A 17,601-nucleotide genomic window follows, 5' to 3' on the forward strand; every position below is an offset into this window, starting at 1 on the left:
GGCGAAATCCCATTCCAGTGAAAAAAGTGCTGAGAGGTCGAGTGAGAAGGCTACGCCATCTCCCTCTATCAGAAAATCTTTATCTGCTCTTCTTCCAGTTGATGTGACACCCTTAAAGGAGCCGAAGGCTCTGAAAATTTGCCATCTATAGATCTTCTGAAAACAAGAATACTGTCGACTGCAGCTTCGTTGTCAGGAACATCGACGATACAGGCAGTCTAGACGCCAGTGACTGCAGCGGCATTGACAACATCGATGAATAGAACATTAACGCCTACCTCCTCATCGTCAAGAGCTCTGATAACAATGACTACATCTTCGATGAGACCATTGTCGACTGCCTGCATAGTGCCAGTCTCTTTTTCTTTGTCCCGCCCATCATCCCATTCCATCATTCCAAAATGTTGCAATTGTCTCCTGCAAAGCTCATAAAGTTTCAGGACTCTGGAGATGTAGGTATATTTGGCCCTCTGTATAGTTCTTCACAACTGAATGTGAGTGCCAGGAAATGGAAAATTAAGAGGCTTATCAGGGTTCGCCACTATACCTTGGAGATGAATATTTTTTCTAGGGTAGGATTAGAGAGATTGCCTGCAGGTATGAAACGTTTGAGGATCATTCTCCCTGCGAAGAACAGGAGGAGGAGCATCTTCTTGAAGGATCCTCCATGAGAGTTCCTGTCTTTTTGGTTAACGATAAATGACTATTTCAAAAGATTTCTGGAAGCTAACCCATCAATTCTGCAAACTCCGGGATGTAAGAATATTCCTTATTAGAACATTGGAATGTTGGGAGCTCCATTGAAAACAATGGATTGTAAGCGTGGGCGTAAAATCCGTTTCGTTCGTGGAATTTTCGGATTTTTGACAATTTCACAATCCGCGAATCGCGCAAATTTGTCCAAAAATTCATGAATTTGCAAGCTGCGGATTTTTTTGCATGGTCGCGCTTGAAAAATACAAGATCGCGCTAGCTGCGTTGACTTACCGTGATTCTGAGTCCGCCGAGTAGTTTTTCTCCCGGTTTGCGTGTGCTGCGCCATTTTGGATCTTGCTGCGTGATCGCTCGTAAGTTTTTCGACCACAATTACGTCATCGCGGTCCGCCATCTTGCACAGCGAGAGTTTGACAACGCGAGTACGTCATAAGGGCCAGCGATGACGCATCGCGGGACTAAACAATGCCGAACACGTAGATGCGGCGCGCAGCTGTCATCCGGCGGGAGATTTGAACAGCTCGCTTTCCCGAAATTGCAGGAGGAAGGAAGTGCCCCAGAGTCTCCAACTTCCTGTTTCTGTCCAGCAGACTCCTCCCAGTGCTTTCAGTTGGATCTGGAGCTGGAAGGATTACTTTTTTGTGGCTGCTGCTGGATATTTGTATTTGAGGACTTTTTGGACTTTGGAGTTTTTGGATCACTTTTGGATTTGAGATTTTACAATTAATTTGGTGTTGTTTATTTGGGGCATTGCAATTGCTGCAACTACAATTTTAAAACTTTTTCACAACTTTAAAAAAAAATATATTGTGGGTAGCCACAGTATCCAGTAGGCCCAGAGTTAGTCATGGGTGCATGAGACAACTGGTTCTGTGAGTTTTGTTGAACTTAAATCTCATTTATGTCTTTGAATTTTAGCTCACTATGGGCCAGATGTAGGTAGGCTTTTACCGGGTGGTAACGGCCGAATTCGGCCGTTACCACCCGGTAAAAGCAATTTGACATGTAGGTCCCTGTAATTTACAGACTCGGTAAATTTACCGGTAGGTAAATTTACCGAGTATGTAAAATACCGAGTCGGTATCATTACTGATTCCGGACAATTGGTATGTAGGTGGGACTCTTCTGAGTCCCACAAGCAGTACCACATCGGTATTTTACCATCAAATACTACTTGATGGTAAAATACCGTTTCTGGTGTGCATGCACATGTGTGCATGCACACCTATGCCATATGACAGGCAGACCTGCCCTTAGGGCAGGTATGCCTGCCACATGGCACCCGAGCCTCTTTTGGGGGTGCCAGAGGGTGTCAAAGTGACACCCCCTGCACCCTTGTGACAGTCGGTATTTTCCGATGTGGTAAATACCGACCGGTATATGCCCAATCAATCCTATGGGCTTCAAAGCCCATAGGAATGCATGGGCATTAACTGGTCGGTATTTACCACATCGGAAATTACCGACTGTTTCCGATTCGGTAATTGCACATCTGCAATTACCTACATCTCGGTATTTTTATTTTCCGACCTCTTAAATACCGAGTCGGTGTGACTCGGTATTTAAGAGGTCGGTAAATAAAAATTACCTACATCTGGCCCTATATGTGGATATTTATTTTTTATTTTGGGGTGCCTGTAAAGTCACACTAGCCAGTAGGCCCAGGGGTAGTGAGTGGTGCGTGGACCAAGTCTGATCTGGTCAACTAGGAGGATACAAGTACAGTATTGCTGGATTCGCAGACCGTCTACTTGGACAGTTATGTAAATCACTAACTAAACCAACAACAAAAAGGTTCTACTATGACTGCCAGCACTCAGCAGCCCGCGACGTGACAGACACAGTCCGTCATCATGATTGCAGAGCACTAAAAAATGTCCTACTAATACTACTAATAACAACTCATAATATACTCAACCTGAACCTATCAATCCATCACTATCTCTTCTTCTTAGTGGCAGCAGGAGTACAAAGGAAGGACTAGACTTGAGTCTCTAGTCTCTCTAGCATTACGCAGTTCTGTAAAGTACTACACTCATACATATTCAGGCCAAATGAGCACAAAGTTGCAAACAAGTAAGCATAGTAGCAACGCCACTGAGCAGGCAAGCACTTGCAATCACAGAAGCTATTTAAACGTTAATTTACCTGCAATGTAATCGAATTGGCAGCATTCTTGCTCTTTGGGAAAAACATATATTAGCAACATAACACAGAGCAGAAGAAAACAAAGTAGTTATTAAATAGCTACTCACCAAGGCCAGGGATGTCCACACCGAGCAGGTGGAGCGGTCAAGGAGGTCCGACCACCAGTGCGTCGCTTGGTCGCAGGTGCACCGGACCCCTGACTCCCTCCGCATGGCCCGGCACACCTTTTCCCACAGCTGGCGACGCTCCTGGAGGCCATACCCTGACGCGAGCCTTCCCCCTGCTGCCACGGTCTTAGGGAGGTGGCGCTGCGCATAAAAGATCACTGCGGCCACCTCAACTGCGCTGAATATCTCCCTGGCCATCACTTCCTCCCCTCGTAACCGCCCACAAGGGAGCCGGGTACGGGGTGCGGAACCCTTCCCCTTCCCCTTCTCCTTCCCGGCTCCCTTTACCATGGTCCTGTACAGCAGAAAGAAAAAAAAAGGAAATGATAGGGAAAAATTAAAGAAAAAAAGTTACAAAAAGTAGCTTTAAAAGTAACGAAAAGTTGAAAAAAACACAAAATATAGATCTAGAAAAAAAGAGGGATAGATATCGAGTAGAAAAGATCAAAAAAGTCCAAAGAAACAAAGGATTGCACAGATGAAAGGAGGATTAGAAAGCATGCACCGAACCATAGCAATGAATGAAAAACAAGATGGCCGCGCCCATTGAGGACCACGTGGGTATATTTGCGCGATATTTCCCCCGCGAGCACGCGAAAACGCCTGCGAACACGTAATCACGCGCCGCATGTGACGCGAGCATGCAACTAGCGCCCGGAAATGGAAACACGTCACGCAAACAAGATGGGCGCTCCATACACGACCGCATGGGTAACCTCGCCGTGCAAGCGGCCCGCGAACACGCAAAAAGCCTAGCGAACACGCAGAAAACCAAAAATCCGCAAATTCGCACAAATTCTCGGATTTTGCAGGTTGCAAATTTGATTTTGCGCGAATTCGCAAATTTCACCCATACTGGATTGCTCCAGAGCTTATGATGGCTGGTATAAGCCTGGATCTCCAACATTCCAATGTTTCTTTGATCACAGCTCTGGCTGTGAACAAAGGCTTCAAGGAGCCTGAGGGGATTCCAATCCCCTCATGCTCCCTTAAGGCTTTGTTCTTTTTAGTTAGAACATTCTACCCTCTAGTGGTAGAATGTTCTAATAGCCTTATAGCCCTTCGTAGCTGGGCTATACCAGCTATTAAAGTTCCTCTCCCTTGTTAAAGGCCCTCGCTCTTGGCTTGGGCCTTTAATGCTGAAGAGGGCCTTTAATAGCCTGTATAGCCCTTTACGGCGGGCTATAAGGCTATATTCTGCGCCTCTTTAGATAAGTCCTGCAGTGTTGTTTCAAAAAGAGAGACCTATTCCCCCACCTATCACAATATGGGATACTCTCACTGAACATCATGTAGAAGAGGGTGAAATTCCTTTGATGAAGTGGTTAAGTACATTGCCCCTCCACCTGCTTCACCGACTCCACCTCCATCTGACCCAACACATGCAGATATAGGTAGTTTTCACGACCTACTAGAGCTTTCTTCTAGGCATTTTGACCTACCGCTTCTAACTAAGCATACAGAATGATTCTTGTATGACTTTAAAGATGTGGCTCAATGCTCAGCGAGGTCCATGCCATTGTGGACTACCTTTAGCAGGAGGGTCCCAAGTTAATGAAGTCTCCAGCATCTGTGGGAGTGTGTGGTCCCAAAATATAGAGCACCAGAGAATGCACCAACTTGTCTTATTGGCCATCCGGGGTCTGAATCTGTTATAATGCAAGCGGCACAGAGAAGGGCTAGGAATCCGTCTTCTCCTTGATCAGCTCCACCCAATATGGAAGTCAGCAACATCATGTAGTGAAGGCAGGGCCTTGCGTGCACACATTGCTATGTTAGCTTAGCCTCTTAGTCGTTTAAAAGCTATTTTGCCACTTTGCAGCTTTTGTACACAACACTGCATGTATCTGTTATTGTAAGTTAGACAGCTTGACATGATAAAACCTTTTCTTCGACATCTCTAGACTTACACCACGATCTCTGTCTGTACAGTGTATGCAGAAGCCTCCAAGATTAACAAAAGAATGTTAGCTGTTATTCGGGCTGATCGGCCCACGCTCTAGATACAACATGCGCACAGGTGCGGCTGACTGAAATTCATGCACTGCATGCATGATTAGGGCACTTGGAGAAAATCTGGTTCCTGACAGAGAGAGCTGCTGTTTCTAATGTGATTCACTTCTGCTGATATTGGAGGTATGTGGTTCAGCATTCAAGTCTAAGAGACCTTTTATCATTATAAAACATAGCTCATAGCTAGGGAGGGTGGTATACTAGGCACTATAGATCCTGTATTCATTAGCATTATAATATGATTTCTCCCTTTGTGTTTTATGGAATTGTAACAATACTAATCATATTCTTTTTAATCATATGTCTGCTTATGTTATCACAAATACTGCAAATTAGAGCACGTCGTTAAAATAAACATTTTAAACATTTCAGTTTCTCTATTTGCTCACGGTGTGTGCTGGTCTGAGAATATAACAAAAGAGTGTTCTTGATTCCCACCATTCCTGAGAGTAGCTGTTCTGCTCGATTTTCCCGGCCCTCTTTTGAGGAAAGGTGATTGATGGTGACTTCAGTCTCTTATCATTCCAGTGCAAGAGGTAGAGTAGTGGATAGAGCCTATTTACGAGGCACTTTGATATAATTCCGCATTCTCCTCCCTAGATTAGAGCTCATACATATAGGCTAGGGGATAGATTCGCTAGTATCAGGGGTAATCCGTCCTTTAGTCAGGGTATTATTATACTTTCCATGGAGTTATGCTGAATTCGGGCCTGGTAGGCCTCAAACGGGAGAGACTCCATCTTTCTTTCTGCCCCGGCAGCTTGGGATGCTTCTAGGTCAAGTGTAATGTTTTAGTTACGAGGTGTTGTTCGCTTGGAGAGAACCGGTTCAGGCCGGCCCTTGTCGAAGGATTGTATTTTTCTTCATACCGAAGACACAACATCAGGCCGGCCGGCTGGGAACGTGTCCTTGGTACGGGGAGGTACAAGAATTTGGTGGGCGGCAGGTTACTGGCTGGAATTTTCCATGAAGAAACACGCATCTATATTAGTGAAAGCCCGAGATAGTTGTGCAGTCAGTTCGTAGGCGGCATCTAGCCATTAGTAGCAAACCTATTACTTATTCCAGGGAAGACAGACGCCATTCCAAAGGCGGGGAAGAATCGAGAAACAGATACTCTCCTAGCAGAACAGCCAGGGAAGGAGAGTAGCTGATGAGAGGAAGGTCCCAGGGGTTTGGAGAAGGGTGAAAGGAACAGCGCATAGCGGTGCAGCCGTGTATCCGTGATTGCGGAGGTGTGACTTCAAGACGAGCCAAGGCCCAGACGAGAAGGGAACCTAGATGACTGCTGACTGTGGACTTCATATTAATAAGGTGATGTCGACCCTTTCTTATTAGAGTGTACGACCTAATCTTTTACTTCTCTTTGCAGGTTATGTGTTGTAGTATGATGTTATATGTTTGTTTATCATAAATGGGAAATAAAGTACCCCAGTTCTTAGTGAACCGATATGTGCCGTGTGTTCTTGTATGAGAGGGTAACCTATTCTTCTAGTCAGATGCTGCTATGTGAACAGATGCTAACCCTGATCAGGTAAGTGGTAACTGAATAAGGGAGAGAGGAGCCCCTTGAATTAACGACCATACTGCACATTATCTAAATTGGCAACCGTTGTGTGATCAGGAATACTATGGTTCTATACCCCTGATGAATAGTGAGATCGACCCCTTTGTATAATGGTAATCATAGGATAAGCTGCCGTCTGGGTAGGTTGTCTGGGTCTGTATGAGACCGCGAGATCGCCGATTCTGATACTGCCGTCTGGGTAGAGAGATCTGGGTTCGTATGGGACCGCGAGATCGCCGATTCTGATACTGCCGTCTGGGTAGAGAGATCTGGGTTTGTATGGGACCGCGAGATCGCCGATTCTGATACTGCCGTCTGGGTAGAGAGATCTGGGTTCGTATGGGACCGCGAGATCGCCGATTCTGATGCTGCCGTCTGGGTAGGTTGTCTGGGTTCGTATGAGACCGCGAGATCGCCGATTCTGATACTGCCGTCTGGGTAGAGAGATCTGGGTTCGTATGGGACCGCGAGATCGCCGATTCTGATACTGCCGTCTGGGTAGAGAGATCTGGGTTCGTATGGGACCGCGAGATCGCCGATTCTGATACTGCCGTCTGGGTAGAGAGATCTGGGTTCGTATGGGACCGCGAGATCGCCGATTCTGATACTGCCGTCTGGGTAGAGAGATCTGGGTTCGTATGGGACCGCGAGATCGCCGATTCTGATACTGCCGTCTGGGTAGAGAGATCTGGGTTCGTATGGGACCGCGAGATCGCCGATTCTGATACTGCCGTCTGGGTAGAGAGATCTGCGTTCGTATGGGACCGCGAGATCGCCGATTCTGATACTGCCGTCTGGGTAGAGAGGTCTGGGTTCGAATGGGACCACGAGGCCGCCGATTCTGATACTGCCGTCTGGGTAGAGAGATCTGGGTTCGTATGGGACCGCGAGATCGCCGATTCTGATACTGCCGTCTGAGTAGAGAGATCTGGGTTCGTATGGGACCGCGAGATCGCCGATTCTGATACTGCCGTCTGGGTAGAGAGATCTGGGTTCGTATGGGACCGCGAGATCGCCGATTCTGATACTGCCGTCTGGGTAGAGAGATCTGGGTTCGTATGGGACCGCGAGATCGCCGATTCTGATACTGCCGTCTGGGTAGAGAGGTCTGGGTTCGAATGGGACCGCGAGGCCGCCGATTCTTATACTGCCGTCTGGGTAGAGAGGTCTGGGTTCGTATGGGACTGCGAGATCGCCGATTATAGGAGGTACCTGGTATGTATCTTAGGAATTCCCTGTCCTTAGGGGGTAGATACCTGTTGTGAATAGGTCCTAGGGAGGGGCAGAGGGTAACGTTCTGGCTGGGTTAGTAAGGCCCTGATGAGCCGGTTCTATCTAATCTGAGAACCCAAGCAGAACATTTGGCGTCACGAACCGTTTACGAAACCTGTGTGCGTCGTTGTTGTCTTTCTATTTGTCCTCGGCGTATACGTGCTTTCGTTTGTGTATTCTTTTTCTATTTTGTGTGTGTAGTTTTGTTTTGTCAACATGTTTTTGAGAAAGTCAAAATCTGTTTTTAAGTTGCCTGTTGATATTCCCGGCTGGGATTCAACGCCTTATGAGGCCTTGGCCCGAGAGTGGGCTGATTCTACTGGTTTGAGTGAAAATTGGAATTCTTGTCTGGAGCTGGCGGAGCCGGCTGATGTGATTTCCTGTTTGCAGAAGGCGCCAGTAGCGAAGGGTGATGAGCTTCCTATTTTGGGTCGCAGGGGTTGGATTGTCTTGTCTGCATACAGGCTTGTACATGAGAGGTTGGTGAAATTGCTGAGGGAGCATGTGGAAACGGAACGGAAGTTTGTTGAAGTTCAGAATGATCATACTTTGTTGCGGTGTCAAAATAAATTGCTTGCCGACAAGCTTGAGACGTATCAGACTATCGCCGAAAGGGCGGCTGTGCGGATTGCACGTTATAAATACAAGAATCGTCGGGGTCACGTTTCTAAACGGAAAGTGCGACTGGTCGTGGCGAAAGCCGGACTTGATTGGAATCCTGATGAATGGGATGGTAATATCTGGAATTCGAGTGATTCTCGTTCCTCGGATGAGGAGTCTACTAATCGCGAGTCTTCTGGCTCTAGACGGGCTTTTAAATCTGCTTCTTGTGCTACGGATGTTGAGTCCCGCGACTACGATCGCTCTCTGCATTCTGTTGATACTTCTCATACGGATTGTTCTCCTAGGTTTACTGATCAGGCTCCTTCTGGTGCCCTTCCTGCGGTCTCTGCACATCCTGTTTTTCGTCGGAAGTTGCAGCAGGCTCCCGGTAATCCGAACGGTATTCCTTTAGATTCTTTGGAGGATTTTACTCAACAGGAAATTAGTGATATTTTGCAGCGCTTTCGACAGCGCGCTGGTGAGACCTTGCTTACGTGGATGGTGTGCCTTTATGAACTGGGCGCTGCTGGCATTATGTTGGATGCTGGCGATTCTTTGAAATTCTGTTCTTTGAGTTCGGATTCTACTGTACAAGATCATTTTCGTAATTATAATGGTGGTGGTCAAATCAGTTTGCTTCAGTTGGCGACTGAGGGGTGTAATCAGAAGTACCCTACTGAATCTGACTGGCCTGTGAATGACAAGCCGTGGTACGCATTGCGCGATGCTGCACAACGTCTCAAAGACGAGGTGATGAAAACTGCGATTTTTCTGAGTACTGCTGACAGATTTCTTGATGGTTTGTTGACGTCTTCTGTGCGGAATCGTATTATTCGTTCTTCCCCGGTTGCTTATAAGCAGGTCATGATGACCTTATTGATCAATCAGACTGGTAATGCGTTATCTATGGTACTGGAATCTGTGCGCCAGCTCGGTGAGCTGGGTGATTGGTTTAAACCTGAGCGACAGTCTCGGCCTGACACTCGTACTTCTGGTGACAATAAGCTTACTAGACGTGACATGTTTATGGCACTTTTGGCTGATGGTGTGCGGAAGGAGGATATTGATGGTGAAACTACTTCTCGTTTGTGGGACTTGTTTCGCAAGCGCGGTTTAGACCGGAAGGAGGGTGCCCGGCGTGTGCGGACGAATGAGTGTGATCGTGAGTATTCTGATGACAGCGGTGATGACGCCCATCGTGTGCGTTCTGATCGTCGTGATGATCGACGATATATATGTGATGTGTCCCCTCGTCGTGGAAGAGAGAGAGAGAGAGAGGGGGAGAGAGAAAGGGGGAGAGATGATTATGGTAACAACCGACGTAGAGATGAAAGGGATCAGTCCCCTGAGTTGAGGAGGAGGGAGGATCGACACAGATTTTCCGATCGAAATTCACAGTACAATACGGAGGACAAAAATCCATTTCGTAAGGGAGATGGATATGAACATGATATATTGATACCTGAGAAACGTGAGAACCTTTATCCTGATTTGTCCTGGATGATAGAACGCAGTAAAAATGACTAGGAAGTAGGTCAAGCTCCCGTACACAGATGGGCTCACCGAGATAATAGACCCTATGTAGATATTGAAATTTTTTGGAGACATCGTAATATTCAAAGGGCCCGAGCATTGGTAGATACAGGAGCGGAGGCCACTCTTATTCATGGAAAATCAAAGAAATTTAAAGGCCAATTTTTTACAATTACTGGTTTAGGTGGAAAGGAAACTCCTGCAGTACAAACTACAATTGAAATGAGAATAGGTAGAATTCCTAGAAAAGAATATTCTGTATTAGGCGTGCCCCTTGTAGAGTACATCATTGGAATTGACATTTTGAAAGGAATGACTTTACATTTGGATGATGGATGTTATCAATTTGGAACTAAACATTATATATCGTCCAGACCCGTACGGGTTGGTCGTTTAAGAATGCCCCCCATAAAGATTCCCCAGGCGACAAAAGTGGTTTGCCAGAAGCAGTATCGTATCCCAGGTGGCCATGAAGAAATCAGTACCACTATTCAGGATTTGGTGGATGCAGGGGTTATAACTCCGGTTACCTCTGCCTGGAATAATCCTGTTTGGCCGGTGCGTAAGAGTGATAACTCCTGGCGCATGACTGTTGATTATCCAGAATTGAATAAGTATACGCCCCCTTTGACTGTCGCAGTACCGGATATTATTACTTTAATTGAAAGAATTCAAAAGCATCCAGGTACATGGTATGCGTCCATTGATATTGCTAATGCTTTCTTTTCAATCCCGATAGCCCCTGAATGCCAGGAACAATTCAGTTTTACATGGAACGGACGTCAAATGACGTTTAGAAGTCTTCCCCAGGGCTATGTGCATAGTCCTACAATATGTCACCGGCTGGTGGCAGAGCATTTGGCTGAGGTACCTGTACATTCGAAAATTCAGATATGTCATTATATTGATGATGTTCTGATTCAAGGTGAAACACAAGATGAAGTTCAGACCCAATTAGATAAAATCCTTGAATGTTTACGTGAGAAAGGTTGGGAAATCAACCCGGATAAATTACAAGGTCCATCCCAGACTGTAAAATTTTTGGGTATTAATTGGCATGAAGGTCACAGAGAAGTGATCCCACAAGTAAAACAAAAGATTCTTGATTTTGCAGTTCCGAGGAATAGGAAAAAAGCCCAAAGCTTCATTGGCTTATTTGGTTTTTGGCGCCAGCATATTCCTCACTTGAGTCAGATATTGGCCCCCTTGTATCGAGTCACTCGTAAAAAGAATGCGTTTCAATGGGGTAAACCACAGCAAGATGCGTTTAGTTTAGCAAAAGAAGCGATTCAGTATGCCTTGGATTTATGGCCTGTGTGCGATGGTGATGTGGATTTGAATGTGTCTGTGCAAGGCCTTTATGCAAATTGGAGTTTGTGGCAAAAACAAGGCAGGAGTAAAGTACCATTAGGTTTTTGGACTAAAAAGTTACCTGATGCTGGTGAGCGTTATACACCTTTTGAGAAACAGTTGCTTGCATGTTATTGGGCTCTGGTGGATACCGAGCAATTAACTTTGGGACATGATGTGGTCCTGCGACCTGAAATTCCTATCATGCAGTGGGTTTTGAGTTCGCCGAAAACTCACAGAATTGGACATGCTCAGGAGGCGAGTGTGATTAAATGGAAATGGTACATACAGGACAGGGCACGTGTGGGACCAAAGGGAGTTGCATCCTTGCATGAGCAGGTGGCACGGGCACCATCGGTTGAGACAGAGAGTGAATGCTCCGTACCTTTAGTACAGGAATCCCCTGTCAAGTGGGGTAAGCCATTTGATGATTTGTCCCTGGAGGACAGAAACCACGTTTGGTTTACTGATGGTTCGGCAAGGTTCATAGGGACAAAACGACATTGGAAGGCAGTGTCCTATAACCCGATCACACAAAAGTTGCTGAGTACAACTGGTGAGGGAAAGAGCAGCCAATTCGCTGAGCTTTATGCTGTTTATCAAGTTCTGAAGCAAGAGTTACCTGGCACATGTCATATTTTTACTGATTCCTGGTCTACTGCCAATGGATTGGCAGTTTGGTTACCGACTTGGCATTCCCATAATTGGGAATTGCATTCGAAAGAACTGTGGGGGAAAGAATTATGGCAAGAGATTTGGGACATGCTCCCGCAGAGTACTGTTACAATCTTTCACGTGGATGCTCATACCCCAATAGACTCCCTTGACAATTTTTTTCATAATATTGCAGATGAACAATCTAAAATTGCTGAGGCAATGGTGGACATGCAGGATTCTGATATGGAAGGATTGGCGAAATGGGCCCACCAGAAAGCAGGACATTATGGAGAGAAAGCCACTAGCAGGTGGGCTGCTGATCGAGGAATTTATATTCCTTTAGATTTAATCAAAGACATTATTTTGCATTGTCCCATTTGTCAGCATGCTAGGCAGCGGAAAGTGCCTCAAATTGTTAAAGGTCATTTACATCGCGGGAAACTGCCCGCTCAAATTTGGCAAATTGATTATATTGGTCCACTTCCTATGAGTAAAAACTGTCAATACATTTGCACCATTGTAGATACATACAGTGGCCTGTTAGTGGCCCTCCCCTGTAAACAAGCTACCCAAGTGAATACAATTAAGACATTGGAATTGATTATGCTTTATTATGGTGTCCCCTTCCAAATTCAATCTGATAATGCATCCCATTTTCGTGGAAGATTGGTACAGGAATTTTGTGTGGAGAATAATATTGAATGGGTGTTTCATATACCATATTATCCTCAGGCCTCGGGTTTAATTGAGCGGATGAACGGTTTGCTGAAACATCAACTGTGTAAGCTAACCGGCGACCGCTATAGGAATTGGAGGGACTGTTTATTTCAGGCCTTGTTAATTTTGAATAATCGTCCCTTTCTAAATGCTGAATCTCCATTGATGCGTTTGTTTCCTCCAAATGTCGATGCAAAGCCCAATCAAATTGGGGACCCTGTGATATACTGGGAAATTACCCCCGGAGCACTGGCTCCATGCAGAGCGACCCCGGGGTCGGCAGGTCTAGACCTGCATGCCATGAATGATACTATTATGAAGAGTAAAGATCGAGTCATCATTGAAACCGGTGTTGGTGTCTGTATACCCACTGGAAATTTTGGATTAATCGCCCCTAGATCGGGGCTGGCTGTGAAAGGTATTCAAGTGCTCGGAGGAGTCATTGACAGTGACTATCAGGGAGAGATTAAGGTGCTCCTGCTGAATAGCAGTGAGGTTGATTTACCGATTCATAGAACTGACCGAATTGCTCAATTGTTGATAATGCCTGTTTTCAGTGGTGAGATCAAAAAAGGCACTGCCCCAACGTTGCTAACTGTACGAGGACAAAAAGGATTCGGCTCCACGGATAATCCTGGAGCTAGAGTTTGGGTGCAATCGCCTAAGAATCCCCCTGAGCAAGCTGAGATTATTGCAACCGGTCATGATAATACTGTTCTAGTCATGAGACCAGGGAAAGATAGCTGGGAAGCTGTCCCAGCTGACAAATGTTACCTACGAGAATGAATAATGCCTGTCTTTGATTTTCTTTCAGATCATTCTCTGGACTGTTGCTGCAGGATGTGTAGGCGTTGGACTCCTTTTGGACTGCTACGACGGGAGAGGAGGGAACCCGTCGACCCGAGCTGATTTGAGAACCCGGATGCCGCGCTCCTTTGCTGCGTGGGATTCATCATCGAACTTTTGGACTACTTTGGCCAAGCGCGTGACTAATGCCCCTCATTTTTGTTTAACGCCGATGCGGTCGGTGACTGACATTCTAGCGACTTGTTTAGTTGCTGTCCCTGCTTCATTGGAGACTTTGGCCCATATTTTCAATGTATCGAATGCCCGTCCTAATGTCCTTTTGGGAGATGTTGCTACACATGAATACTGCCCTTTATGTACTGAGTTGTCCGATTCAACACCCTTGATCCAGTCCCAGATAATAACTTATAATATCACGCAGGGTGATTTATGCTTCTTTCTTACTTGTGATCCCAATGCTATTTCTGAGTGTGTACGTTTAAAATTGGAAGGTGCTACATCATTCACAGCTCATGAAAGGACTTTATGCTTCCGAAGATCACCGAAATTATGTACCTCTGTTCAAAATAATATGACTTGTAAGAGTTTAGTGGTGACCCCCAGTCATTACCGTACAATGCTGCTACCCTCTGGTTGGCTCTTCTCTTGTGGCAATACATCCTGGCCATATATTCCCGCGAACATTTCCGGAGGCCCTTGTGCCATTACCAGACTGAGTTTGTTGATGTTCTCCACACATCCCCATGCTAATTCCCGTGTGATCCGAGATGCTGTAATGTTACAGGAGGACTGTGATTCGTCTATGCATTTATATTCCAAATCTGAATACCTTAGCTTAGCTTTCTCAATTGTTGGTGTTCCTGCCTTGGCGGTCTATAATGCCAAGTCTATTGGGAAAATGGCCTGCTGGATGGTAAAATCCATTAATCATACTTCTACGATTTTGTCTGACATACTATTAGACGCCCAGGGTGAACGTAGAGCTATCTTGCAGAACCGGGCGGCTATTGATTATCTTTTGCTTAAACATGGACATGATTGTTCTGATTTTGAGGGTCTTTGTTGTTTTAACCTGTCTGACCATACAAAATCCATTCAGGCTCATATTGACAAACTTCATGACTTGACGGAAGAGGTTAGAAAACACATTGACCAGGGCTGGTTTGACTGGCTCTTTAATTGGCTACCTGATCTACATATGTTGCGTCAAATATTAGGGGGAATTTTGATTACCATTAGCATTTTGATTGCTATCTGTTGCTTTATTCAGTGTATTCCTTCTCTACTTCAATACTGCAAACCTGGTACTAGACATAGATCAGTTAGTTTTGTTTCCTATTATTCCTCCACAGATGTTAGTTCTGTTTGACGAATGTATAATAGACTGAAGTCAAGGGTGAAATGTTCTGCTCGATTTTCCCGGCCCTCTTTTGAGGAAAGGTGATTGATGGTGACTTCAGTCTCTTATCATTCCAGTGCAAGGGGTAGAGTAGTGGATAGAGCCTATTTACGAGGCACTTTGATATAATTCCGCATTCTCCTCCCTAGATTAGAGCTTATACATATAGGCTAGGGGATAGATTCGCTAGTATCAGGGGTAATCCGTCCTTTAGTCAGGGTATTATTATACTTTCCATGGAGTTATGCTGAATTCGGGCCTGGTAGGCCTCAAACGGGAGAGACTCCATCTTTCTTTCTGCCCCGGCAGCTTGGGATGCTTCTAGGTCAAGTGTAATGTTTTAGTTACGAGGTGTTGTTCGCTTGGAGAGAACCGGTTCAGGCCGGCCCTTGTCGAAGGATTGTATTTTTCTTCATACCGAAGACACAACATCAGGCCGGCTGGCTGGGAACGTGTCCTTGGTACGGGGAGGTACAAGAATTTGGTGGGCGGCAGGTTACTGGCTGGAATTTTCCATGAAGAAACACGCTTCTATATTAGTGAAAGCCCGAGATAGTTGTGCAGTCAGTTCGTAGGCGGCATCTAGCCGTTAGTAGCAAACCTATTACTTATTCCAGGGAAGACAGACGCCATTCCAAAGGCGGAGAAGAATCGAGAAACAGATACTCTCCTAGCAGAACAGCCAGGGAAGGAGAGTAGCTGATGAGAGGAAGGTCCCAGGGGTTTGGAGAAGGGTGAAGGGAACAGCGCATAGCGGTGCAGCCGTGGATCCGTGATTGCGGAGGTGTGACTTCAAGACGAGCCAAGGCCCAGACGAGAAGGGAACCTAGATGACTGCTGACTGTGGACTTCATATTAATAAGGTGATGTCGACCCTTTCTTATTAGAGTGTACGACCTAATCTTTTACTTCTCTTTGCAGGTTATGTGTTGTAGTATGATGTTATATGTTTGTTTATCATAAATGGGAAATAAAGTACCCCAGTTCTTAGTGAACCGATATGTGCCGTGTGTTCTTGTATGAGAGGGTAACCTATTCTTCTAGTCAGATGCTGCTATGTGAACAGATGCTAACCCTGATCAGGTAAGTGGTAACTGAATAAGGGAGAGAGGAGCCCCTTGAATTAACGACCATACTGCACATTATCTAAATTGGCAACCGTTGTGTGATCGGGAATACTATGGTTCTATACCCCTGATGAATAGTGAGATCGACCCCTTTGTATAATGGTAATCATAGGATAAGCTGCCGTCTGGGTAGGTTGTCTGGGTCTGTATGAGACCGCGAGATCGCCGATTCTGATACTGCCGTCTGGGTAGAGAGATCTGGGTTCGTATGGGACCGCGAGATCGCCGATTCTGATACTGCCGTCTGGGTAGAGAGATCTGGGTTCGTATGGGACCGCGAGATCGCCGATTCTGATACTGCCGTCTGGGTAGAGAGATCTGGGTTCGTATGGGACCGCGAGATCGCCGATTCTGATGCTGCCGTCTGGGTAGGTTGTCTGGGTTCGTATGGGACCGCGAGATCGCCGATTCTGATACTGCCGTCTGGGTGGAGAGATCTGGGTTCGTATGGGACCGCGAGATCGCCGATTCTGATACTGCCGTCTGGGTAGAGAGATCTGGGTTCGTATGGGACCGCGAGATCGCCGATTCTGATACTGCCGTCTGGGTAGAGTGATCTGGGTTCGTATGGGACCGCGAGATCGCCGATTCTGATACTGCCGTCTGGGTAGAGAGATCTGGGTTCGTATGGGACCGCGAGATCGCCGATTCTGATACTGCCGTCTGGGTAGAGAGATCTGGGTTCGTATGGGACCGCGAGATCGCCGATTCTGATACTGCCGTCTGGGTAGAGAGATCTGGGTTCGTATGGGACCGCGAGATCGCCGATTCTGATACTGCCGTCTGGGTAGAGAGATCTGGGTTCGTATGGGACCGCGAGATCGCCGATTCTGATACTGCCGTCTGGGTAGAGAGATCTGGGTTCGTATGGGACCGCGAGATCGCCGATTCTGATACTGCCGTCTGGGTAGAGAGATCTGGGTTCGTATGGGACCGCGAGATCGCCGATTCTGATACTGCCGTCTGGGTAGAGAGGTCTGGGTTCGAATGGGACCGCGAGGCCGCCGATTCTGATACTGCCGTCTGGGTAGAGAGATCTGGGTTCGTATGGGACCGCGAGATCGCCGATTCTGATACTGCCGTCTGGGTAGAGAGATCTGGGTTCGTATGGGACCGCGAGATCGCCGATTCTGATACTGCCGTCTGGGTAGAGAGATCTGGGTTCGTATGGGACCGCGAGATCGCCGATTCTGATACTGCCGTCTGGGTAGAGAGATCTGGGTTCGTATGGGACCGCGAGATCGCCGATTCTGATACTGCCGTCTGGGTAGAGAGGTCTGGGTTCGAATGGGACCGCGAGGCCACCGATTCTGATACTGCCGTCTGGGCAGAGAGGTCTGGGTTCGTATGGGACCGCGAGATCGCCGATTATAGGAGGTACCTGGTATGTATCTTAGGAATTCCCTGTCCTTAGGGGGTAGATACCTGTTGTGAATAGGTCCTAGGGAGGGGCAGAGGGTACGTTCTGGCTGGGTTAGTAAGGCCCTGATGAGCCGGTTCTATCTAATCTGAGAACCCAAGCAGAAC

The 17,601-nt window shown here is 46.5% G+C and overlaps 1 protein-coding gene across 1 annotated transcript in view; it reads right to left on the reverse strand.

Annotated features, from left to right (window-relative positions):
• Positions 1 to 17,601, reverse strand: part of LOC144819164 (uncharacterized) — a 219,819-nt gene that overhangs the window by 60,105 nt on the left and 142,113 nt on the right. The window lies entirely within an intron of this gene.

This window comes from Lissotriton helveticus, chromosome 2_1, assembly GCF_964261635.1.
Source record: "Lissotriton helveticus chromosome 2_1, aLisHel1.1, whole genome shotgun sequence".
In the NCBI taxonomy this organism is placed as follows: domain Eukaryota; kingdom Metazoa; phylum Chordata; class Amphibia; order Caudata; family Salamandridae; genus Lissotriton; species Lissotriton helveticus.